This window comes from Callorhinus ursinus, unplaced genomic scaffold (genome assembly GCF_003265705.2).
Source record: "Callorhinus ursinus isolate GAN/ISIS: 27379988/994484 unplaced genomic scaffold, GSC_fseal_2.0 scaffold11, whole genome shotgun sequence".
In the NCBI taxonomy this organism is placed as follows: domain Eukaryota; kingdom Metazoa; phylum Chordata; class Mammalia; order Carnivora; family Otariidae; genus Callorhinus; species Callorhinus ursinus.
In genome coordinates, this window is record NW_027397073.1 from 32,490,218 (window position 1) to 32,514,216 (window position 23,999).

Consider the following 23,999-nt stretch of genomic DNA (forward strand, 5'->3'; position numbering starts at 1 on the left):
ATTGAAGAGGTCAAAACATTTTCAACCATGTCAATTTAAAGGAAGATTTGTGCTATAAAATTGCTGGGTGAGGGGGATTGGGAAGGTGGATGGCTGAAAAACACTGGGCTTCCAAGGGAAAGGAACTAAAGTCCAAGTGTTACTATTCCTCATAGGAAACCTGAATGCGTTCTCATGCCCTGGATTTTGCAACTCAAGAATCGTGGTGAAGAAAGCTGAGAGGATGGTCAAGGTGAGAGACAAAGAAAGAGATACTTGACTTCAGAGTTCAGACAAACATCAGAGATTTTCATTCTGGCTTTGTCTGGGATTTGTGTCCAGGCCCACCCCAGGCTTGGGGTCTTTGCCCGTGCTGATCCTGCTACCTGGAAAGCCCTTCTCTCAGATAGACTTTCTCACTTTCTTCCCATCTTCAATCAAATATCCACCTAGTTAGAAAAGGCTGGTCAGCCTTTCTTAAACTGCAATCTGCCCACCACCACTATCACTCTTCTTCCCCAGCCCACACACACTTCCTGTTTCCCATTCCTGCTTTCGTTTCTCCTTAGCATTTTAGGTGGTCTGGCATAGTTAGATGAATAGATGATAGACAGATGATTCGTATAGATAAATAGATGATAGATAGATGATAGATAATATAGATAGATGATAGATGATAGATAGATAATACAGATTTATATTTCAATTTGTCTGTCTCTCCGTCAGAATAGCTTTGTGAAAGCAGAGATTTTGCATGTTTTGTCACTGCTCTATTCCAGCACCTATAATGATGCCTGGCATGTAATGGTACTTAATAAACATTTATTGATTGACTAACCAGATGAATGAATTAGTGATTGACTGAAGACTCAAAATTACGACCAGGGCTTGAAGTTTAAAACTGCTACATGGGAGGGTGGGGGAAGAAAATGGGAATGCCAGTGTCATGGACTACCCTACCCAGAGAACCCTTCTCTAATATTTTCAAAGTAGTAAATTTGGGGTGAATAAAGAGTTTTTATTACACACTGAAACAGGGTCTATGTGAAAGAAACTTAATAAAATTTTAGATAAATTAATGAGGACAATGCATAATGGGCTTAAATAGAAATGAGTATTTTTCATAAATAAAGCTAATATCTGAATTGTCACCATGATAGATATTCCTGTAACACCAAAACAACATCTTATGCTACTGATGGAAGCCAGTTCTCAGGCTAAATGAAGCATGATGCCCTACTGTGACAAATCCAATTAATCTATTTATTCAACAACATTTATTGAGTACTTTTAACAAATAGCATACCTAAGCGACAATAGGAATTACTGTGTCAGGAGGTGATTCTGAAGTGACCTGCATATGCTAAGTTCCAGAATTTGACTTTAGCTCCTAGCATGTCCCCCCTTGGAGTAAACATCTAGCCTGCTGAGATCTTAAGCGTTTGTGAACACAAAATAAATATAATACAAATCATAACTTAAATTGGAGTCCATAGTCACAAAGAAGATCACATGAATGGACCCTCATCTGTTTTTATCACCCTGATGCTGCGTCACTCACAGACACCCCCTTTTACTTCACTAGTTCACATTACACAGAAGTTTGAGTTTGAAAGGTCACTGCCTTATGGCTTTTATGCTGCTTGCTATGAAGTCTCTGCTGGTCTGCAACTGTCCGAAGTTCAAAAGTAAAATAAAATTTTTCAACAGCTGTGGCATACCTTTAAATACTATCCTATTTGTAATTTCTTACTGGATAAATCTTTACCATTAAAAAAAAAGACAAAACAGAAAAGAAACATATATAGGTACTCTGTCTTTTAATGGATGTTGCAGAATGTCTGCAAGGCTTAGAAATAATCTAGGAAACAATTTTCCTTTTTTAAAGTTTGAGAGATTATAGAAAACACATCTATTTTAGCATAAGATTAATTTTTTTCAAGGACAAACACTCTCTGAAATAAAGTTCCTGACACAGGGCAAAACCACTTCATCAGTAACACACATTTCATGTGTTTATTTTCGTACAAAACCTACCTCCACATTCTAGCTACTTATTTCTTATACATGATCTGCAAGGTTGACATGCTAGAAGCTAAGAAAAAAAAAAAGATGAGCTATACATGGTTTTATCCAAAAAGTGTGGATTTCATATAACACAGGAGAATTGAGGCTATCAAGAGACCAGTGGGAAAAGTTATTTGTAAGGAAATATTTCAAATGTAAGAGGAAAGACTTATATAAAACAAAAGAATCTTTTCTGTTACCAACAAAAAAACTTGCCTTGAAAGAGATACTGGTTCTGGTTAACTAAATATAGTTGAAAAAATAACTATACATTATGATAGAGAGTAATAGAAGAAACACTTTCATAGATATCAGGTTAACAACAGAAACATTTTAACACATCCACTGTGAAACTTTTTTTTTTTTAATGCTTGTTTATTATATGTTGATCGTTAAAGGTTGATCAGGAGAAACTTTTGTTTTTAAAAGTAACAAATTCCTCTCCCTCCCTTGCTAGAGGAAAGGCCTGTCTCAACACTGATGTGCGTTACTGTTTTTTTTTTTACTACATACTCATGTATATTAAACAATGTAAAGTATTGGCCTCATATTTTTTTAAATTATGTAATTGACATCATCCTGTACAGCTCCTTCTACAACTTTTTCTCAGTTTTATGTTTTTGAAATTTATCACTTCATATATATAGCTCTATCATTTTATATGTATATCTATCAAGTATTCTATTGCAAGAATATGTCACAATTTATTTATCCCGTCTCCTGTTTATAGACATTTAGGTGGTTTCAATTTTTCTCTGTGCTGCAATAATCACTCATGTACATTCTTCCCCAAGTCATGAACTATGGTTTCTCTGGAGTATATGCTTGTGAGTAGAATTGCTTGGTCTCAGAGAATGAAGCCTTTAAATTTATTATAAATTAACAAACTGCTCTTGTAAGCTGCACTGATTTATATCACAATCAGTGCACTGAAAGAGTCCCCCTCGCTGTAGTCAGGGCTTCTCCTAGGGGCGATACCACATTCTGAGAAGCATTGGAATTTGTGGCGAAGTTTTGGGTTGTCATAATGGCTGGAAAGTGCTACTGGCATTAAGTGTGTGGGGTCAGGAATGTGCGATGACTAACAATGCATGTCACAGTCGCTCATGACAAGAATTGTCCTTCTCCTCAAAGAACTTTTGGGAAAATATAACTGGGCATTTATGAAGATAGGCAAAACAAAACAAAACAAAACAAAATCCAAACTTGTGTGTAATTACCAGAGTTATAAATTAGCTTCCATAGAATAGTCCAAAGAATTTTTTGCTTAGTTTTAATCTATGCTGAATTTTCAATGACAGGAACTACTGTATAAACTGTAGAAAGATAGACTTTTTATTTTTTGCTGGGAGATACAGAAATGCATAAAAATCAGTACTTTAAAAAGCTTTACAAAGCACATTACTAATGACAACAATATCCCTGATCAATAAATTGTCTACTAAAAATGCCAGGATCTGTCCTATACTCATTGTTGTTCCTTTCACCGTGATATGGATGCAATTGCCTGACATTATGCTGTCATACCCAAGTATTTATGTATTAAACTGTACAATCATTATAAACTATTCTTTTATTCCTTTCATATTTTATTTATAATATATTATGATACTATGATATTATATTATTGGGTTTTTCCAAGTATATGTATAGGCAGGTAATATTACCTATGCGTTTTATACGAGGCTTACTAAAGGAGACATTATGCCCAACACAGGGTATTGGCAGACATTTTAAATTTTGCAAATCAGATGCAGGTAACATTTGATTTTTCATTTTCCTGGTAAGATTTAGGTTGAACACCTTTTCATATCGTTAATGAACTTTTTTTTTGTCTTACATAATCATGTTCATAATCTTTGAGTTGTTTGTATCTTTCTTACTGATTTGCTAATTTTTTAAAAGATTTTATTGTTTGTTTGTTTATTTATTTATTTGACAGAGAGAGACACAGCGAGAGAGGGAACACAAGCAGGAGGAGTGGGGGCGGGAGAAGCAGGCTTCTGGAGAAGCAGGCTTCCCGAGGAACAGGGAGCCCGATGAGGGGCTGGATCCCAGGACTTCGGGATCATGACCTGAGCCGAAGCAGACACTTAATGACTGAGTCACCCAGGTGCCCCTAAGATTTTATTTTTTAAGTAATGTCTACACCCAGCGTGGGGTTCAAACTTATGACCCTGAGATCGAGAGTCATGTCCTCTACTGACTGAACCAGCCATGCACCCCTGCTAATCCTTAATATACACCATAGAATAAACATTTGTCATTTAAATGCATTGTAAATATTTTCTTGCCATATGTTGTCCTTAAACTTTGTTTATTATACCTGTTTTTGTAGAGAAGTTTAAATTTTATTGTAATTTAGCATGTTTAAACTACTCTAAGGCTTTTACACAAAATTAATGCTGAGATAAATCTTTTCCCCCCAGGAATTTATAGATCTTTGATCTTTTATTTGCTTTTGCTATTTTGAAAGAAATGCTAATTTTGAACGGGAAGTTGTGTGTTGTTTCTCCTTTTCTCACTTCACCCACCATTTTCTTACCTGTTTTTGTCTCAAGATTTTAGCTTTGCCCCTGCTCTGTGAACCTCAGTCCTCACATTTGTGGGTCAGGTCTCTTTCCTGCTAAGCTACCAGGGATTTTGCACTTCCTGTCGTCCAGCCAGCTATAGTTTGTTGCATTTTCTGATCATAAAGTTTTGACCCTGTCTTCATTCTTCCCTAGATTCTTAAGTTTCTGCTTCCTTAACCCTTTTCAGCATAGACTATTCTGACCACTGAGCTGTGGCTGGCTTTAGGCAGGTAATCCGTTACTGAATATCGTTGCCATTATCTGTTCACTGTCTTAGATACCAGCAGGCCTGACACAATAGCTGTGCTCACTGTTCTCTGCATCTGTTCCATTTCTGGTCCATGAATGTGTATAAACTGGTTCTTGAGCCTGCATAAAAGTGCTTTTGTTGTTGCCATCGCTGTTTACTTTTTTATATTTTCTTTATCATGCTATGTATTTAAACCGTGGGCTTTGCCGCAAGTTGCAAACTGACACTCTTTAGTAGAATTTGAGTACACATTTTGAGAAAAAGGAAATAGATTGTGCATTTGTTAAATGCCACACATTAAAACATGGACGCACTACACCTATGAAGGGAGAATGCCTGTCCTCGTGATGAAGAAGCTCTATCCCAGGCTTAGGAACAAGCATAACTCCATCCCTTCCTGAGGCAAGACTGTAATTTCTTAATAACAACCCAAGGTTTCAAGTTAATGGAGCTGCCACAGAGGCAGTGAGTGTAACTGAGACCCCCTAAGTGTTTATATGCTCTTGTCTTAACTATTTATTTTCATTTGTGAGTCTAGGTTGAGAGTGATAATTGTTTAATTGTGCATATTGGCTTTTTCATTTTTTAATGTTTCACAGTGTTTTTAATCTAAAAGAATGCTTCATGCTGTGATAATCAACATGATAAAAGGTAAAAATAAATAGCCCACATTTAAAAGATTCCTCTTATCTACCAACAAGCCCTGTCTGCTGAATGTAAACTTAATTGCAATATATTTCCTTAATGGTCTCCTTTAATTGGTTCCCCTGCTATGGTATCTTTGGAAAGTTGAAATTCTATAACAAAGCATTAGTGGTTAGTTCTCACACAGAAGCTTATAATGATCAGAACACATAAAAATAACATTTCTTCAATATTTGGACATTTTAACAATATTTGTTCTTCCAGTCCATGAGCATGGAATGTCTTTCCATTTCTCTGTGTCGTCTCCAATCTCTTTCATCAATGTTTTATAATTTTCAGAGCACAGGTCTTTCACCTCTTTGGTTAGGCTTATTCTTAGGTACCTTATTATTTTTGGTGCCATTTCTTCAATATTCAACCATTACGTGAAAATGAATATACTTTGATTTTCCTCAAGTTGAATTTCTTTTTTACAATAATATTAAAACTTGTAGCAAAGAGAACATGGCCGACAGAGACTGCAACTATTTTCAAAATGCCATAAGAAACAGAAAACTTCATCTAGAATTTGAGCCTCTTTCAGTTTTCTTTGACCAGTTGAGTCTTTGAAATTGCAAACTCTGTGAAGACAGAATGTATCAGTTACCCATAATGTCCATTCAACTTAGTACTCTGCTCACAGAGGCCCAAATAAATTATGAAATTAGCACGTTCTCTTCTGCTCCACTCAGAGACAGAACTGTATGGTGCCACTTTCTTTGTTCCTTCAACTTCTTAAACATTATATTCCCCAAATAAAATGATCTAATGGACTTCCAGAAATTATTAAGCATCAAAAAATAATAATTTGAATGTTTAAATCACGTGTACTTTTTGTCAAGTCAATTTTTATAGAAATCACTTTTGTACTCCTTTCTCAATATATTCTCCACCCTTGCCTGGAGGGCCTCCTATCCCAATGTATTCATAAGACATGCATTGTTTGCTTTACACTTTACATAAATATTCTCATTCTGTTCTTACCATTCTGCAACTTTCTTTTTTCACTCAACATTAAAATTTTCAAAGTAAATCTATATTTATACAGTACTTTTTAAGTCATTGATCAATATGTAAAAAAAAATATTGTTTTTATGTAATCTCTACACCCATTGTGGGGCTTGAACTCACAAGCCTGAGATCGAGAGTTGCATGCTCTTCCAACTGAGCTAGCCAGCCACCCTTCAACATGTGAAAATTCTAAATTCTTCTCCCAATGGACGTTTCCATGTTTTTGGTATTACAGAGACATTTACTTTTCCAAAGTCATGGAACCTGGAAGCACTATGCCAACAGTGTGTGATAACTCCTGATTGTCATATCCTTTCTAGCCCTTTGCACAGTTGTGCTTCTAAAGGTCAGTGACAAAATTAATGCACAAAGTCAAATCTATCCCTATTTATGATTGATAGAGCTTGTTTTTATATCTTTTCATTTTTCTTTTTAAATTTCTAAATATGTGTCTGCCTTCATTCTCTACCAAATGCCATCTTATATTTCATAACCATTTATTTACTATATATACATTAATGTATTATACATTTTATTATAAAGTCATTGAGATAATTGTGTATGTATTTAGGTCGTGTGGTGGTAGTTCTGTTTTACTATTTTTCTCACCTTTAAGTATTTTTTCCTAGATCACTGAATTTCAGTTACCTTCTCTTTCTCCTAAACACATCTTTCTACTTTTAGGAGTCATCTCCAGATTCCAAATAAGTAATACATTTTCTTTTTGAGTCATCCTGATGGGTGATTGAGGTGTTTGTCAACATTTAGTAACATTGCTTCTTGTTGATTTTTTCTTTTTTTTTTTGGTAGCCAACTGGTGACTTGAGCACATGGTTCAGATCACACCTCCCTCACTAATTTGATAAATCTAAAGTCTTTTTTTGAGACCTTGATGAAAAATGCTAAGTTTGACAGAATCAAACATCTTTTGAGATCTTGGTAACATACGCTAAACATGCTCTGTTTTTACACACAGGTGGAGATGACTTATTAAACAATCAACTTCTTGCTCTCAACTCCATGAAATAGTTTAGTTGGAGCTTTCATTCAAATCCCCCTGAAAGCAGTATATGGTACAAGGCACTGCACTGTAGTGTGTTTTTTGAGATTGCATCCGTGTCAGCCTTTCCCACAGAGGAGCTCCCCTCCTTTTCTTCTACATCTTTATTTCTCCAAATTATTTTCTTCCTTTTCTCTTAGGAAAGGAGAGAAAGAAGGATTATCCTTCCACAAGCTGTGTGCTAGAAAATAGTTATTACTTCTCATGTTTGCTGATGTTTAGGTATATCATACCCACAGGCTTAAAAATTGGGAAAGAACCTCCCCAGCCCAATTAAACTATCACAGACAGTCTTCCATATTTCCATTCGCATTGTTCTAATTGTCAGAATATGCACATGAAAGAATGAGGGAAGAGATGGTTTCTCCTTTAGTAGTTAACTGCTTTGTGTTAGTTGCTGATGGCAGATTCATAATCATGTGACTGGGAGGCATAAAGGTTTATGGGTATTAGGGTCATATAAACAGAAAATAACTGCCGTGATGGCATCAGTGGATGTCTGCTAGGCTCCACGATAACTGGTCCAGAACCAAAAAATCTAGTCAATAGACATCTGCTTGTTGCCAGTTGCCAAAGTGGACAGATTCCAACTTTTAACCAAAATACATCAAGTCAATATTATTTCAAAACAGCCTGTCAATTCAGTAAAATAACTACTGAAAAGAGTAAGTCGAATCTTTTGCTAGACTGAATTTACTGGTAAGTTCAACCAAAATATCCGTTCATTTTCTCTTTTAACCCATAAATGTTTATTGAGAACTAACCTGTGCTCAATTCACACTCAGTAATGAACAAGACAGATGATGAGTTCCTGCACACACACATAGCTTTTGTTCTAGAAGCTGGAGAGAGAATGGGAGTATCACCTGCTGGAGTTTGAAACTAAAGGTTTTATAATAGCTATCTTTTAAAAGTGGAATAATTCTTAGATGAGAAGGATCATACAGAACATATCTAAAACATCTATTAATATATTGTCTTGTTAGTCTCAGCTTACATTGACTGCAACACTTTAACCCCGGAGACCCAAAGTATGAGACTTGAACCAGCAGTATCAACATCACATGGAAGCCAGTTAGAAATACAAATTCTTGAGCCTCACCCCAAATCTACTGTGTCAGAAATTTGGATTCCAATGCAGGCTAAAATTTGAGGAACAGTTAGTATATAACAAAATCACCTGTAGGATTCACACATTACAGACCACTGGACCTCATGCCCAGAGTTTCAGATTCAGTGGGACTATAGAGGAGCTTGATAATTTACATTTTTTTGAAAATTTACATTTTTTTGAAGATTTTATTTATTTATTTGACACAGAGAGAGAGAGAGACAGTGAGAGAGGGAACACAATCAGGGGGAGAGGGAGAGGGAGAAGCAAGCCTCCGGCGGAGCAGGGAGCCCATGCATGGGGCTCCGTGGGCTTGATCCCATGACCCCGGGTTCATGACCTGAGCCGAAGGCAGACACTTAATGACTGAGCCACCCAGGCGCCCCTGAAAATTTACATTTTTAATGACTTTCTGGGTGATGCTGAGCTGGTGGTATGAGGACCATATCTGAAGAACTACTGGCTTATTGGATATCCATCCTGGATGAACATTACATGAAAACTATCTGGACACTTCTAAAAACACCACTATTTGGACTCTACCCCAGAACAATTAAAGCAGAATCTCTGCATGTGTGCCCAGACTTTGCATTTAAAAAATGAATTCCATGTGATTCTGATGTATATCCAGGGTTAAGGAAGCATGCTTTAAGAAAATCACTCCATCTCCCTGTGCTACCCTTTAGCACATTCTACTGAATGCTATTCTCCCTACTAAAAACCATTGGGAATTTGAAGCAGAACTCATTTGAAGCTTTTTCTATATAATGCTCCCCCCAAAGCAATAGTAAAATGAAAAAAAAAAAATCAATGAAACATATTATCTAGCATTATCTGGGTCAAAATAAGAGATTTAAACCCTAGGTATTCTGCAGAATTCAACTTAATAAGCAACTCTCAAGTATATTGAAACTTTTTCCAACTGGGACCCATGTGTAAATACAACTCTTAACAGTTTTCATTTTTTAGGGAGACATGAATATGGGTCGTGGCATAAACGTTAATCACAGTCTTACATCTTGGAGAGTAGTGGAATAGAAAGGCAAAAATATTTACTTTATGGATGTACTGAAATAAATGATAAATCCCTTACCTGGCACTGAGGCCATTACATCCACTAGTCACGATGAAGTCTGTAACCTGCTCTTGGAGAGAAGAGCAAATGGCTATTTGTCTATGGGAGCTAATTCTTGCTGTGTCTGAGAGACTGTGGCCTCTCTTATCAGTCTTCCGTTCAGGGAACCAGTGGGCCTTGGGGGTCTCTTTGTTTACTATCTTAGTCCTTTTCCATTACAATAAGCACCAGGCCTGTAAGTTATTCTGTTCCCCAGACTAGTTCTCCTGTGGCTTTAAAGCTCTCCAAATGCCACAAGTTCTCAATACCCCCACTTCCCCACTCCCCTGCAGAATTTTTAAGTGACAAGAAGCTGGAAAAATACAGATGGCATAATTATATATTTTGCAGTTGATTAATCACCACAAAACATTAATCACATTTTGTATAACAATACATAATCAAATTCTTTATAGTAGAAATTAAGTTTCTTTCTGATAGATAATGGATTCCTTTAGGATATTGACAGGGTTTTTCAGCATCTGTTTGGCTCCCATTCCACATCTGCATTTGATTTTTGTCTGCTTTAGGGCTTAGTAAAGTGTGGCTTAAAGGTTGTTTTATGACTAGAAATGTACGTGCTAATAGAAGAATTTGTTGAAAGGAAAATATTTGCACAAGTTAGATACTATAAATATAATTTTTCTAGGCCATAACATGTTTCTTTAGTGAAAACCATTGGACTTTATTTTCCTAAATCAAATCAAATACAAATTATACATGTGTTTTTTTTCTCTTAATAGCTATTGAGATAAATTCTTAATCTTGTAATTAGCTTTATATTATTATGAGACAAAATCTGTGTATAACTTTTATGGAAATAATGTTTTTATAGTATAAGTGCCAAATTTCTTATTTATTATAAAATAATCATACAGATTGTATGTTTTCAATTTGTGTATGCATATACGTATTTATAATCATTTGCCAAATAACGATAAATGTATACACATTACATATATTATACATAAGCATATACAAACTTAAAATGCCTCACTCCTTTACTACTTAGAACTTACAAACTAAAATTATCATACTTCTTAGTAGTTTCAGTCACTCAAAAATGATTATATATATATATATATATATATATATATATATATATACCTGTATTTATACCTTTACTATGTCTCTAGGAAAAATTATGGAACAAAGATGTACATCCTCTGCTTTCAAGTGTTTAATCAGAAGAACTTATAAAACATGGGAATTTTCCAAAGCAAATATAAACAATAATATAATAAGTTCATATACATATTATTAAGTGTGTGTGTGTGTGTGTGTGTGTGTGTGTGTGTGTGTGAGATGCTACTTTTATTCCACCATGATTACACAGCTGGCCTGTAGAGCTCAAATAGAAATTCACATGATCATGTTATTCTGGCCCAGTATTGAAACTCATACACATTTACCACAGCATAGGTACACGTGTAATATATCTCTAAAGTACTACTGAAGAAAAAATATAAGGGAAACATAAATTTAGGTTGGATTATTTAGATTAGAGAGAGGAATCATGCTATGTAATCTGATTACTGGAAAGACAGACAAAGTGTGCTGATAATAATTGGGAAGAATGGTCTCATGGATAGAGTAGAAGAGGAAAGAAGATGAAATGACTATAGAGAGAGTAAAAAGATAAACCTGACCAGGGCAGAAGAGCCATGTTGAAGAATGGTTTTAAAAAGCATCATTATACGGGCGCATAGGTGGCTCAATTGGTTAAGCGACTGCCTTCGGCTCAGGTCATGATCCTGGAGTCCTGGGATCGAGTTCTGCATTGGGCTCCCTGCCTCAGCAGGGAGTCTGCTTCTCCCTCTGACCCTCTTCCCTCTCGTGCTCTCTATCTCTCATTCTCTCTCTCAAACAAATAAATAAAATCTTAAAAAAATAAATAAAAAGCATCATTATACATTTTTCTAATAAATGATATTTGTGTCCAGTTTTATTTAAAATTAACTTAACTGCAAACTTGGTTACCAAGTGCAGCCCCTGGAGTGGTTAAGTCTACATGATAATTTTCATCCCCAGGATTTGGGTCTCCTGACAGTATATTATCTATGAAAGGCCATTGGAGAAACTGGCATGTCCTCTTACCTGCAGGTACATATGGCCTCTTAGAGCCCCAGGAGCCTACAGTCTGCATTTCCAAGAGACCACTGCAAAGATTTCCACAGCACCTCTGCTTGTCTAATGACATGGGCGCCAGATTCCACCCTTATTTCACGTTCAGCCAATACAGCTCTGCACACAGAAAGGTAAGCAGTGCAGGCTTGATAAGCTTGCCTTTTGAAAAAATAATTTGTCAGTCTGTGTTGGGAACTGGGATGTTACTAGTTCTGTGAAGCACTTTTAGTACTGTGAAAAGTGGTATACAAATAAAATGATTGATGTCATGTCAATAGGAACTTCAGGAAGAAGATCAAACAGAGCAGTTTCTTTTGAAGTAGGGATGGATGTGGGGGGAAAGAAGTTAGATTTTACTTTTCTATCTATCATAAACCCCAAAGCATCATTCCAGCAAGAAAAGAACCTGGTATCTGAACAAGGCAGAACACAATTTCTTAGCAGTAGACACATCCCAGTGAAAAACACAAAAGCTGGATTTGTAAAAATCCATTCATAAGGATTTTATTATAAATTTTTCCCATCACTGGAATGATGTTGGCTGGAGCGCTTACATATCTTCAAGCTTTTTTCTTTTTGCCTCCATTTCTCATAGGCTCTTACACTTTCCTTTAAAATGGTCAGATTACCATTTCTAAGGACATTTGGCTATGAAAAATATCAATACGATAATTTAGGAAATTGCTGGATATAAAATAAATATATGCAATAAATTGCATTTCTGTAAAATAGGTATATTAAAAATGTAAAAAATTTAAAAGCACACTATACCATTAAAAGTTGAAAATAATTATGATTCTTTAAAAAAAATATAGACTTTGTAAGCCCCTTATGAAAAAAAAGTATAGATCTGTATTAGAAGACATTAGAAAATATTTAAATAAATGGAGTCATATATAATGCTTACAGATTAGAAGATGCAATATTGAAAAAATATAATTTCCCGCAAATATAACTTGAACACAATTACAATAAAAATCTTGACAGGGCTTTTTCTTTTTTTAATGATAAATTGATTCTAAAACATGTATGCAAGAGCAAAGTACAAGAATAAACAATAAACAGTACATTCCAGATAAGAATGGTTAAGACATTACCAAATACCAAGAAGTATTGTAAAGTTAAAGTAATTTGTCTAGGGGGGAAATAGAGGTGAAATAATGAAGAGAAAAAAACACTGTGAAGTTAGAAACAGACCTAGGTCTGGGGGGATATTGGTTAATGACCAGGTACACTGCTGGGTAGTAGAGGAAAAAACATCTTCAATAAATTTTTCCACAAAAATCAGTTGTCCATAAAAAATGTATTTGAATCTCTACCTTACACTATTAACAGGAATCATTGAGCTAGGTTAAAAATTTAAACATAAATGTCTAAATTATAAAGACAGAATTACAAAATAATATAAAGGGATGTTTTGAAGACCTTGACATAAAAAAAAAATTTCTTAAACAAGACTTAATAATTGCAACCCATGAAAGGTAAATATGAATATATTAAAATTTACATTTCAATTTCTCCAAAAGGTTATTAAGCAAATAAAAACACACTGCAAACTGGAGGAAGATATTTTATACACATACAACTAATGAAGATTAGATCTAGAATATATAAAGAACTCCTCTTAATAAGAAGATGATTTTAGGGTTTTTTGGTTTATTTAGAGAAGATTTTTGCAACACACACACAGACTATGACCCTAACTGGCATTTCTCAGAAGAGGAAGGAGAGATAATACATAATGCCATGAAAAGACCCTCAATTTGTCAATAATCAGCACAGTGAAATGTAAAATCTTTTGAAGGTGTGTTATATAGGCCCAGCACACTGGTAGAAAATCAGAAGGTAGGCAAGTCCTGATGCTGCCTGGAGGCAACTGATTTTTGCACATTGCTGGCGGGAGTGAATATTGATAAAATGACTTTGGCAAATAATTCGGCATTTCCTACTAAAAAAAATGATGCTCACACTTTGAGAGTTAGCCATGCCATTCTTGGTTATGTATCCTACAGAAATTCTTACACATGTGTACCTAGGGACATGCACAAAAATATACATAGCAGCACTGTGTGTACTAACAACAAAAAGTACATGGCCTTCCCACAAAGAAAATGATAAATACATTGTCCGACATGCATACAATGAAATTCTCTAAAACAGTGAAAAGAAATGAATTAAAGCTCTGGTGCTGTCTTATCATTGAAACAACATCTGTATCCATATCTACAACTATCCAACTAGTATACAGATTTATCTATCCATTTATTTCACATGAATATATTTGGTTCACATGTTTCTCCTTCTGTGTAGATTATCATGTTGTTTGATGTGAACTTCAGATTGAAACCCTTCTTTGTCTAACTCTACAATGTTGCAAAATCAGAGCAGGACAAGTCTTTGGCTGTCAGCTGTTTGAATCTCAACACAGTGCATGGATCTCTTCCACAATATCCCTGGCTTCTGGTCACCTTCAGTCCAGTTTGTTGTGTGCATTCAAAACCTCACAGGATATATTTTTCTATTGTTGAGACAGCTCTGTTGCTAATGAGCAGGTGCTGCAGCTTTATAATTTTCATTCCTCATATCTTTGTATGTCCAATGTGGCTTCAGCTTCTTAGTCTTTAACCTACTTCTTTAAATCTTTTTTATATGTGAGATTAGCTGGTTTGGCTGTCCATAATCTGAATCATCTTTCTCGTATTCTGGAATCTCTCTAGTTGTCCTTCTTAAAGAGGATGCCCAAATCTAGGTCCAAACTTTCAGAAGACAGCTGAGCAGATCAAAAACGAATGGCAATATTTGGCAGGGTCTTTGATCTGGATGACATAGGTCATTCTCTCCCTTCAGTCATTATACATTCACCTACTCATTCACCTAGTGATGAGGAATTGGGAGTCAAAATCCAGACATAGTCCGCCCTCTCACAATTTAGGGTATGTGTGAGCTTGGCAGGATTTGGAAATGAAGGATATTTTTATTGGATTAGTCCAAAATTATAACAGCACTTTTAGCAAAGGGGACATTCTTAACTCTAATTGGGGATTTTAAATGCTATTTGCTTCGACAGCCTATACTGCAGATTATGTAAATAATGCTGTTTTATCACAGGTAGTTGTCAGGAAATAGACACCAAGCCAGAAGTTTGTTTACAGAAGGTTTATTGCATAGCATCTTTAGGAACAAAAATTCTAAGGGAGTGCAGGAAGCAAAGTTGAGCTGAAGGAGAAGTCAAACTCTGATGCAGTTTCAGCAGAGCTGGAACTGAGATGATTCTTCAGAGGTGTCTTGACTCAAGGTGCACAGACAGGCCTTTATACTCTGACACTGAATAGTCATTGGCTATGTGCTGACCCTGTGGAGCAGTGGGGCATAGACTCCTTCATCATAGGGCAACTTCAAAGAAGAAAATGCTCTGGAGCCAGGAAAATGAGACTTGGGTCCTGGAAGAGGATCTGGCACACCACTATATTCATTTATTATACTATAATTACACATATAATAATGCATATAAAATAAAATAAAAATTTATAGAAAATTACAAGGTCAAAATGCAGAATAAGGATAACTTTCCGTAAATGTATGGAAGTTATTCCATGATATATGTAATACATCCTGTCTTGAAGAATTTCCTTTGTAAACACAACTCCCAAAGCCAAATCCACTTTCTCTGTGGGTTTTTTTTTAAAGATTTTTTTTTTTATTTGACAGAGAGAGATAGAGAGAGAGAGAGCACAAGCAGGCGGAACAGCAGAAGGAGAGGAAGAAGCAGGCTCCCCGCTGAGCAAGGAGCCTTATTTGGAACTTCATCCCAGGCTTCTGGGATCATGACCTGAGCCGAAGGCAGATGTTTAACTGACTGAGCCACCCAGGCGTCCCTCTTTGTTTCGCTTTATTTCAAAAAAACACATTACCCTGGAATGAATTTATGTGAATGTACCATGGAGATGGGAGAAACAGTGTGAAAATGATATCGGTCTCAAGGAAAAAAAAAAAAAAATATATATATATATATATATTTACTGATGTAAAACTTAAAAAAAAAATTCTTGCTTAAATGGATCTGAAAATTTGTTGCCCATTTAAAAATAATAATTATCCACCTGAATCTCAGAAATAAAATGATAGGAAAACTATTGTGAAATCTAGATCCCTTTCTTGACTTAGTTAACTCTTACACATATTTAGGGCTCTGCAATTCAACACTTCCAGGAATTATTTCTTAACCCAATACTACATAAGGCTTTCATATCACCTCTCCTCTCACCTCTACGCATTCCTGCGGCATTATGAAAAACTTTATCCCACATTATTGGAAACACCTGCTTATGTTTCTTTTTTCCTCTTTAACTATAAATTCCTAAAAGATAGGGAGTGTGTCCTTTTCAAATAAGTAATCACAGGGCACCTGGGTGGCTCAGTTGTTAAGCATCTGCCTTCGGTTCAGGTCATGATCCCGGGGTCCTAGGACCGAGCCCTGCATCGAGCCCCTCATGGAGCCCTACATCGGGCTCCCTGCTTGGCAAGGCCTGCTTCTCCCTCTCCCTCTGCGGCTGCTCCCCGTGCTGTGCCCTCTCTCTCTCTCTTTCTCTGTCAAATAAATAAATAAAATCTTTTAAAAAAACAAATAAGTAATTACAGCATGTTTCACAGTTTCTGATATAGCATAGGTGATCAGCAAATATTTATTAAGAAGGACAGATGAATTCCCTGAATTCCAAATTTCTATATCCAAATGCCGATTTGTTTTTCCACCTGGATGTCATACAGGCATTTTAACTTAACATGCCCCAAACTTATTCCCAAGTATCCTCCCTTTACCCCAAACCTGTTTTTCCCATAGACTTTATTCTCTAAACTGGCAATTCCATCCACCTAAGGGATCAGGTCAAAAATCTAAAAGTCAGGGCGCCTGGGTGGCTCAGTTGGTTAAGCGACTGCCTTTGGCTCAGGTCATGATCCAGGAGTCCCTGGATCGAGTCCTGCATCGGGCTCCCTGCTCGGCGGAGAGTCTGCGTCTCCCTCTGACCCTCCCCCCTCTCATGTGCTCTCTCTCTCTCATTCTGTCTCAAATAAATAAATAAATAAAAAATCTAAAAGTCATCTTAAATCCTTTCTTTTTCCACATTGTACTTTTGTGCCATCAACAAATGCCATATCCTGTAACTTCTAGAATCTGACTGCCTCTCCTCTACTGCTAATATCATGGTCCAAAGCAATGACACCTAGGAAGTAGTGATCTCCTTACTTCTACAAGATCCTGCCTCCCTATAGAGCATATTCAGGCTAGGAGCCAGAATGATTTTTGTAAGAGTCGGATTACCCCCTCCTATTTAAAACTTCCAGTGTACTTCTCATTTTAATCATAGGGAATATTTTTTCACTTCCTTCAGGGTTCTGCTCAAATGTCATAGTCTACTCATGATCTTCCTTTATTAGAATATATAACATGACAACCCCCTTCCAAATGAAACCCATCCTTCTGTGCCCTATTTTTTTTCCACAGCACTTATCACCATCGTAAATGTTATCTTATCATGTCTCTTGGTTTTATGTTTGTCTCCATGTCTGGACCGCAGCATTAATAAGAGCAAGATTTTGCCTTTGTGTTTACTCCTATCCCCCATGCATTAAAAAAAAAAACAAAAAAGCCTGACATATAATAAGTGCTCACCAAATGTGTATTGAATGAATGAATATATAGGTGAATAAAGAGATGAATAGAGAAATTAATTATCCAACAAATATAAAATGTCAATTATGGACTAATATCTCTGGAAACAATAGATTAAAAACAAGAAAATATCACTCTCCTAATGGAGCTTAAATTCCAGCTGGGAGAGACAGACAATAAATAGTTAAACAAGTGAATCAAACAAGTTACTTATAGGTAGTGGTAAGCATTTTCTATATTATTAAGGGAAGAAGCAGTGATACAATAGAGATTAACTCAATAGAGTAGGATGTTGGCTAATTTAGAGGGGGTCATTAAGAAGTCTTCTGTATAGTGGTGACATTTAAGTTCAGATTGGAAGGAGAGCAGGAAGAGCATCTCCAGACAAGAGAAAGGCAAAGAGAAGTACAAAGATGCCAAGGAAGGAGCAAGCTAGAGGAGCAGGATGTCCAAAATGCCTGCATGTGATGAGGGAGACTCCCTGAAAGGAGTCAGTGAACACGGGGAGATCGAGGGGTTTGTTGGGCAGTACTATTTGCTTCTTCTTCACTGTCTAACTGCAGTGCTTTGTAACCAACTTCAACTAAAGGAAAAAACCCATTGTACAGCAATTTTGCTCTTTGTTTATTGTTTTGTCTCCACCATTGACCACACGCCCCTGGTAAGCAGAGTTCATGTCTCTAACCACCAGGAACTATAGCTGATAAATCTGTTGAATAAATGTGATGAGTAAACTTTCAAAACCAGGTAAGAACAACATATACATGAGGCAAGCCACTTTAGATGGGGAAGCAGCTCTGCACGATGAATTAACAGATTATCAAAATGATCCAAAACACTTTGTTGCATATTGTGTTTTATTATTAGATAAGAACTGAAAACAATCTGATCTAGTTTCACTGTTGCTGCTGTTGTTCTTTCCTATTTTGTTTGAGGGATGATCACTTGGTGGTATATTTTGGTTTTAAGGGTGTTAGTGACTAGAGAAGAAATCAACGAAGAATCCATTAACCCAGTGTATAAAGTGCTAATGGTTTTCTTTGTTGTTTCCAGAAGTTTTAATAGGAATTTCCATTTAGATTAATAATTAAATCCATTTTTTCTGAATACTAATTAAAGTTAATATGGTAACAAAAAAGTAGTGACATAAACTTATACACAATAAAAAATATAAAACAGATCAGCATTGTTAAATTGATTAAACATAGAGACCATTAGACTCAGATCACTCTAATGTCCTCGCAGCCTATGTAGGCAAAACAAAATCTAAGTCTATACATGCCTAAGGTTACAAAATCAAAACGTTGAGGACAACCAATTACAAATAGCCACCTAGGCTTTAAGCTATAGCCAGTCAACAATTTTCTTTCCTTCTGCCTTTCCTATAAGTCTAAATGTCTTTGTCTGAGCTCCTGTCAGTGGAGCACCCATAACCACTTCCAATTTGGTATTGCCTGGTTGATTTTTGCTCAGATAAACTCTTAAAATTTGTAATATGCCTCAGTTTATTTTTTAACAGGTCACCTTGAGAAATACAGAAAATATTTTCTTAATTAAGATTTTCACATTTCACTTGGATTGTCTTAGCTATTTCCTTTTGTTTTAAGAAGGTTGGAGTAATTTTGAAATTTTTAATAGCTTTTGAAAATTGTTTAATTGCTTCTGAAATTTTTAAACACTTTTAGATTTTATTCTCTAATTCCTAAAATAGCCTATTAGCCTGGATGTTATATTTCTAATGATAAAATTAATACTAAATTACATTTAAATATTGGATTAAAATAAAGTAAAATTAATGTTGATGCAAAACTAAGTTAAAATTTTCCTTAAATGTAAAAGAATTTGAACAATTGAATTTTAAATTACGTGAGTATAAATTTAAACTTAAAATTGTAACTGAATTTATATTAAATTTAAAATTCATTTTACTTTAAATGTTAAATTTAATTACTTTTAATTTCTAAAGTATTCGAAAGAAATAACTAGGAAAATTCTCACACATTAGACGTTACTAAATTTTGGATGCTAGCAAAGACAGTTGGACTAATCTTATTTGATATTAGTTTGCACTAAACTCCAACATAAAAGATTTCAATCATTCAAAAGAGGAAGTAGATATTTTCAGAAATAATTGCTATCTTCCTCTATATGATTACAACTACAAATTTGAAGTATATTAAATATAAGTGTAATTTTTTTAAAGTATTAGACTGTTTGAAAATTACAATAGATCTCATGCTAAATGGGATAGATTGACAAACAAAAAATGAATTAAAAGACAACGCAGATACTAGTGTAAGCAGCACAGTGAAAGGAAAAAAACAAAACAAAATGCCAACATTTTTGTTACTGATGATAAAGTATACTTTATGACTATCTATTATTGAATGTAACTAGTAAAATTCTTAAAGATTCATTTTTAATCTGCTACAAATTTGGTGAAATGGTCATTTGGGAAATTGATCATTTTTAGTGAATCTACTTTCAGCTAATTGTTTTTAGTGAATTGACACAGAGCCAAATAATAAAAGCTGAAACAAACGTTATGAAATTGGAATCTCATGGAAAGGGACAGAATTGTGAAGTAGAAATGCCAAAAAAGAAAGGGAGTTAGCGCCTATTAAAAGGTTCGCCAAAGTCTCACAGCCAGATAGCGTTCAAGCCAGCGCTAGAATTCAGGCAGACAGCTTTCTCTTCCGCTTTTTCAGCTTTTTTCAGCTTTGTAGTCCTTGTTACAGGAACCAGAAAGAGGTGTAACAACCACCACCACCAATGTTCATTTTGCTAAAAACTACTATGAAATGTCTCTGAATAATAACAGTGGTTATCTCTGGATGCAGGGAAATAGATTATTTTTATTTTCCTCTTTGTGCTTTCTTGTATTCCATAATTATTTTTAATTTACATTCATTATTTTCACATTAAGAAAAATCAGTACAATTTATTACTTTTAATATAGAAAAGTACTGGGAATAATACCCTGTAGCAACATATACTTACTTCATTGATTTGTAGAAATCTACATTATAGGAATTAACTTATTTGCCTGTTGGGAATGTGCATTTTTGTCCATTTGTATACACTGTGATTCCAGTGAAATTTTAAGTAGCAGATTGTTATCATTTCATTGTGTTTAAGTATTACCCAAACAAGATGTATTAGTGAGAATAGGCTAAGTTTATACCAATGCAACAAATAACCCCAAATCTTTATGACTTCATATTTCTCTTTCACACAGATATCTTGTGCATGTGTATGTGTGTGTGTGTGTGTGTGTGTGTGTGTGTGCGCGCGCGCGCGCGCGCGCGCGCGCACGCATGTGTGTTTTCTCTCAGGGCAGGGACGTCTCTGATCCATAGTACCCACTTTTGCTCACTTTTCATAAGCCAAGACCATCCACAAGGTTAAAGTCACAATAAGAAAAATGAGAAGTGTAACCTTTTCAGGTTTAGGAAAGAAAGAATAGTGGGCTTCTGGTGAACAGTAGTAATCAAAGAAGGTATTTTTCTTTTTTTTCCTGTGTTATAAGGGAATTCCAAAGCTGGATGCCATCTTGGAAATTTGTTCTTCTGTATCAATCTTGTAACCCTTATTTCCCCCTCAAATTAAAAAAAAAAAAAAGGACCTTCCTTTGATTCCTTTGACACCTATCAAACACTGAGGATTAGAGGAGGACAAACGAGAGATAATGTATGTAAAGCACTTTGACTAGCTCAGCGGGAAGGAGCCATCTACATTCAAGGCACTTTAAAAAACTATGCTAATGAAACAAGCCCTAGAAAGTTAGAGCAAAAGAGAAAGGTACAATTGTCACACACCCCCTGCTGACCCCCATCAGTTTCCCAAGGACCAAAAAGAACAAAACTTTTTACTGTTCAATGTTGCCATCTCATGGTAATCCATTTCCAGAGTTTGGATTCCAGGGCTTTGGCACCTATGGTCCATCCCACTGCCAGGAGTATCACAGTGACAGACTCTACCTCTGACATCCCTAGGACACTGACAAGGATATCGTCTGCCTTGGTAACTTTAAAAGTCCTCATGATTAGCATCTCCTGTATCTAATCAGTGTCCACTGTGCTCTTAACCAGGTAGATTTGCATGTGAAATGCACCACACAAATAGGTGAATTTGCTCAATGTGTTTATGGAAAATGAGCTGTTGGAGAATAAAAACTGCTCAGATCTGAAGAGGTGAGATTTTGAATATGGAGTGGAGATGCAGCTCTGGCAGTTTGTGACAATATGAATAAATCTTTTCACGGAGAATTTCTATAAGACAGGAGGGAAACAACAACAACAACCCCTTGACAAGGGAAGGGCTGCATGTTTTACCCCAAAGCTCTTCCTACCTTAGGAAGAGCTCCTCCACTCATGTTATTGTCTCTCCTCTTGTTTTCTTAGAACAAATGACATTTGACTTTGTTTAGAAAATTCTATAGTTTCTTGAGGACCCATTCTTTTAAATCTGTAATTGAAAGAATTTTACATTAATGTCCTTCAGTGATCTAACATCCTACATTTATATCATCACAAGAAGAAGACAACCAATATCACAAAATCAAACAAATGTTCTGGTTGGTTTTGTAGTGGTCTGCCAAATTTAGAGGCCAGATTTATGCTTCAGGATAGGCTTCCTATTTTGAATGCGATGACATAACCCCTTCCTAAATTATGTGGTGTTTAGGAATTTTGTAACAGTACCAAGAAACTGTCTATCTGTCATTGTGACTCTTTGAAACAACAAAGTTTTCTCTAACAAGTAGATTCTTGAGACTAATTAAGTGCTATCTACCTGTCAGGCTGAATGTCAACGTGACTTGGGAAGGGGCATCTCCACCCATCCTACAAAGCACAAGGAAACTTTCTGAACAAGGTTTATATAAAAATGAAAGAAAGCAGAACAAAATGGATTTCTTTTCTCTCCTAACCTCTTCCTTGGTCCTAGTCCAGGGAGTGGGGAATGTGTTACAAAGAGAGACCAGAGAAATCAGATTGGTCACTTGATACCCTGCCACATATTCTTCTGGCTTTTGTATTACATGATGATCACTCAGTGTGAATAGTGGCATCTCTCCCACATGTCAAGATCAATCACATGACTGTCATGATTATGTAGAGTGGGTTGCTCTATTTAATAGAAAAAACAGTGTGGCATTCATGAGAATCATGGATAATGTTATCTAGACCCCACCAACCCAGTGAAGATCCCAAATTACCCCTAACTCTGATTGAAGCTGCCTTTGACAGGTTACATTGAATTCTAAGAAGTAACAAACTATAGAAATGATCCCTGAAAGTATGGTTGATTAAGATGAAAGCATTCTCTGTCTCACTGCCTCATACACATCCCCACAAACATACACAGCAGTTCCCTGTTACCTGTGGGAGATACTTTCCAAGACCTCCAGTGGAGTCCTGATACCACAGATAGTACTGGGCCCTAGATACACTATGTTTTTTCATATATATATAATTATCTATAACCAAGTTTAATTTAGAAATTAGGTACAGTAAGAGATTAACAACAACAGTAATAAAATAAACCAGTTATAAGATATACTTAAATAAAAGTTAAGGAGTATGGTCTCTCTCTCTCTCTCTGTCACTTTTTCTCTCTCAAAACATATAAGATGTTATCAATTACATGTTATTACTGACTCTTCTTTTCCTTGTGATGAGTGAGATGACAAAATGGCTATGTAATGAGATAAAGTGAGGTGAATGATGTAGGCATTGTGACATGGTGTTAGGAGGCTAATACCAGGGCGCCTGGGTGGCTCAGTTGGTTGAGCGACTGCCTTCGGCTCAGGTCATGATCCTGGAGTCCTGGGATCGAGTCCCACATCGGGCTCCCTGCTCAGCAGGAAGTCTGCTTCTCCCTCTGACCCTCTTCCCTCTCATGCTCTCTGTCTCTCATTCTCTCTCTCAAATAAATAAATAAAATCTTAAAAAAAAAAAAGGAGGCTAGTACTGACCTTCTACTATTATGTCAGGAGATCCTCTGCTTCTGGAACACAGCTGAGCTCGGGTAACTGAAACTGTGGAAAGTGAAATACAGATAAGGTAGGAGTCTTGTATTTCTTTTTACTTACCTCAATGATTGTTTTTCTTTTACTCAGTCATGATTAACTTTTCTTTTTCACTTACTCTTTAAAGAGGGAGGGGCAGGATATTACACCATCACTAGTTAACTCTTTAACAGTTAGCTAATTATTTGCTTGTTAGCTGAAAATAAAGCTTCTAGTCTTTTCCAAGGCCTCAGATCTGTGAGAAAGTGGATCCCAGGATATCAAAGTGGCGGCACTGAGGCTTGTGACAGAATAGTTCTGCTCATATTCTCTTTCTTTTTT

General features: G+C 35.9%; 1 long non-coding RNA gene across 1 annotated transcript; it reads left to right on the forward strand.

The window, feature by feature from the left end:
* The first annotated feature begins 154 nt into the window (after positions 1-154).
* Positions 155-23,702, forward strand: LOC141373676 (uncharacterized). The gene is made up of 3 exons (XR_012379916.1): positions 155-232; positions 11,953-12,107; positions 23,643-23,702. It is a non-coding gene; the product is annotated as an uncharacterized lncRNA (long non-coding RNA).
* The last annotated feature ends 297 nt before the right edge of the window (positions 23,703-23,999 follow it).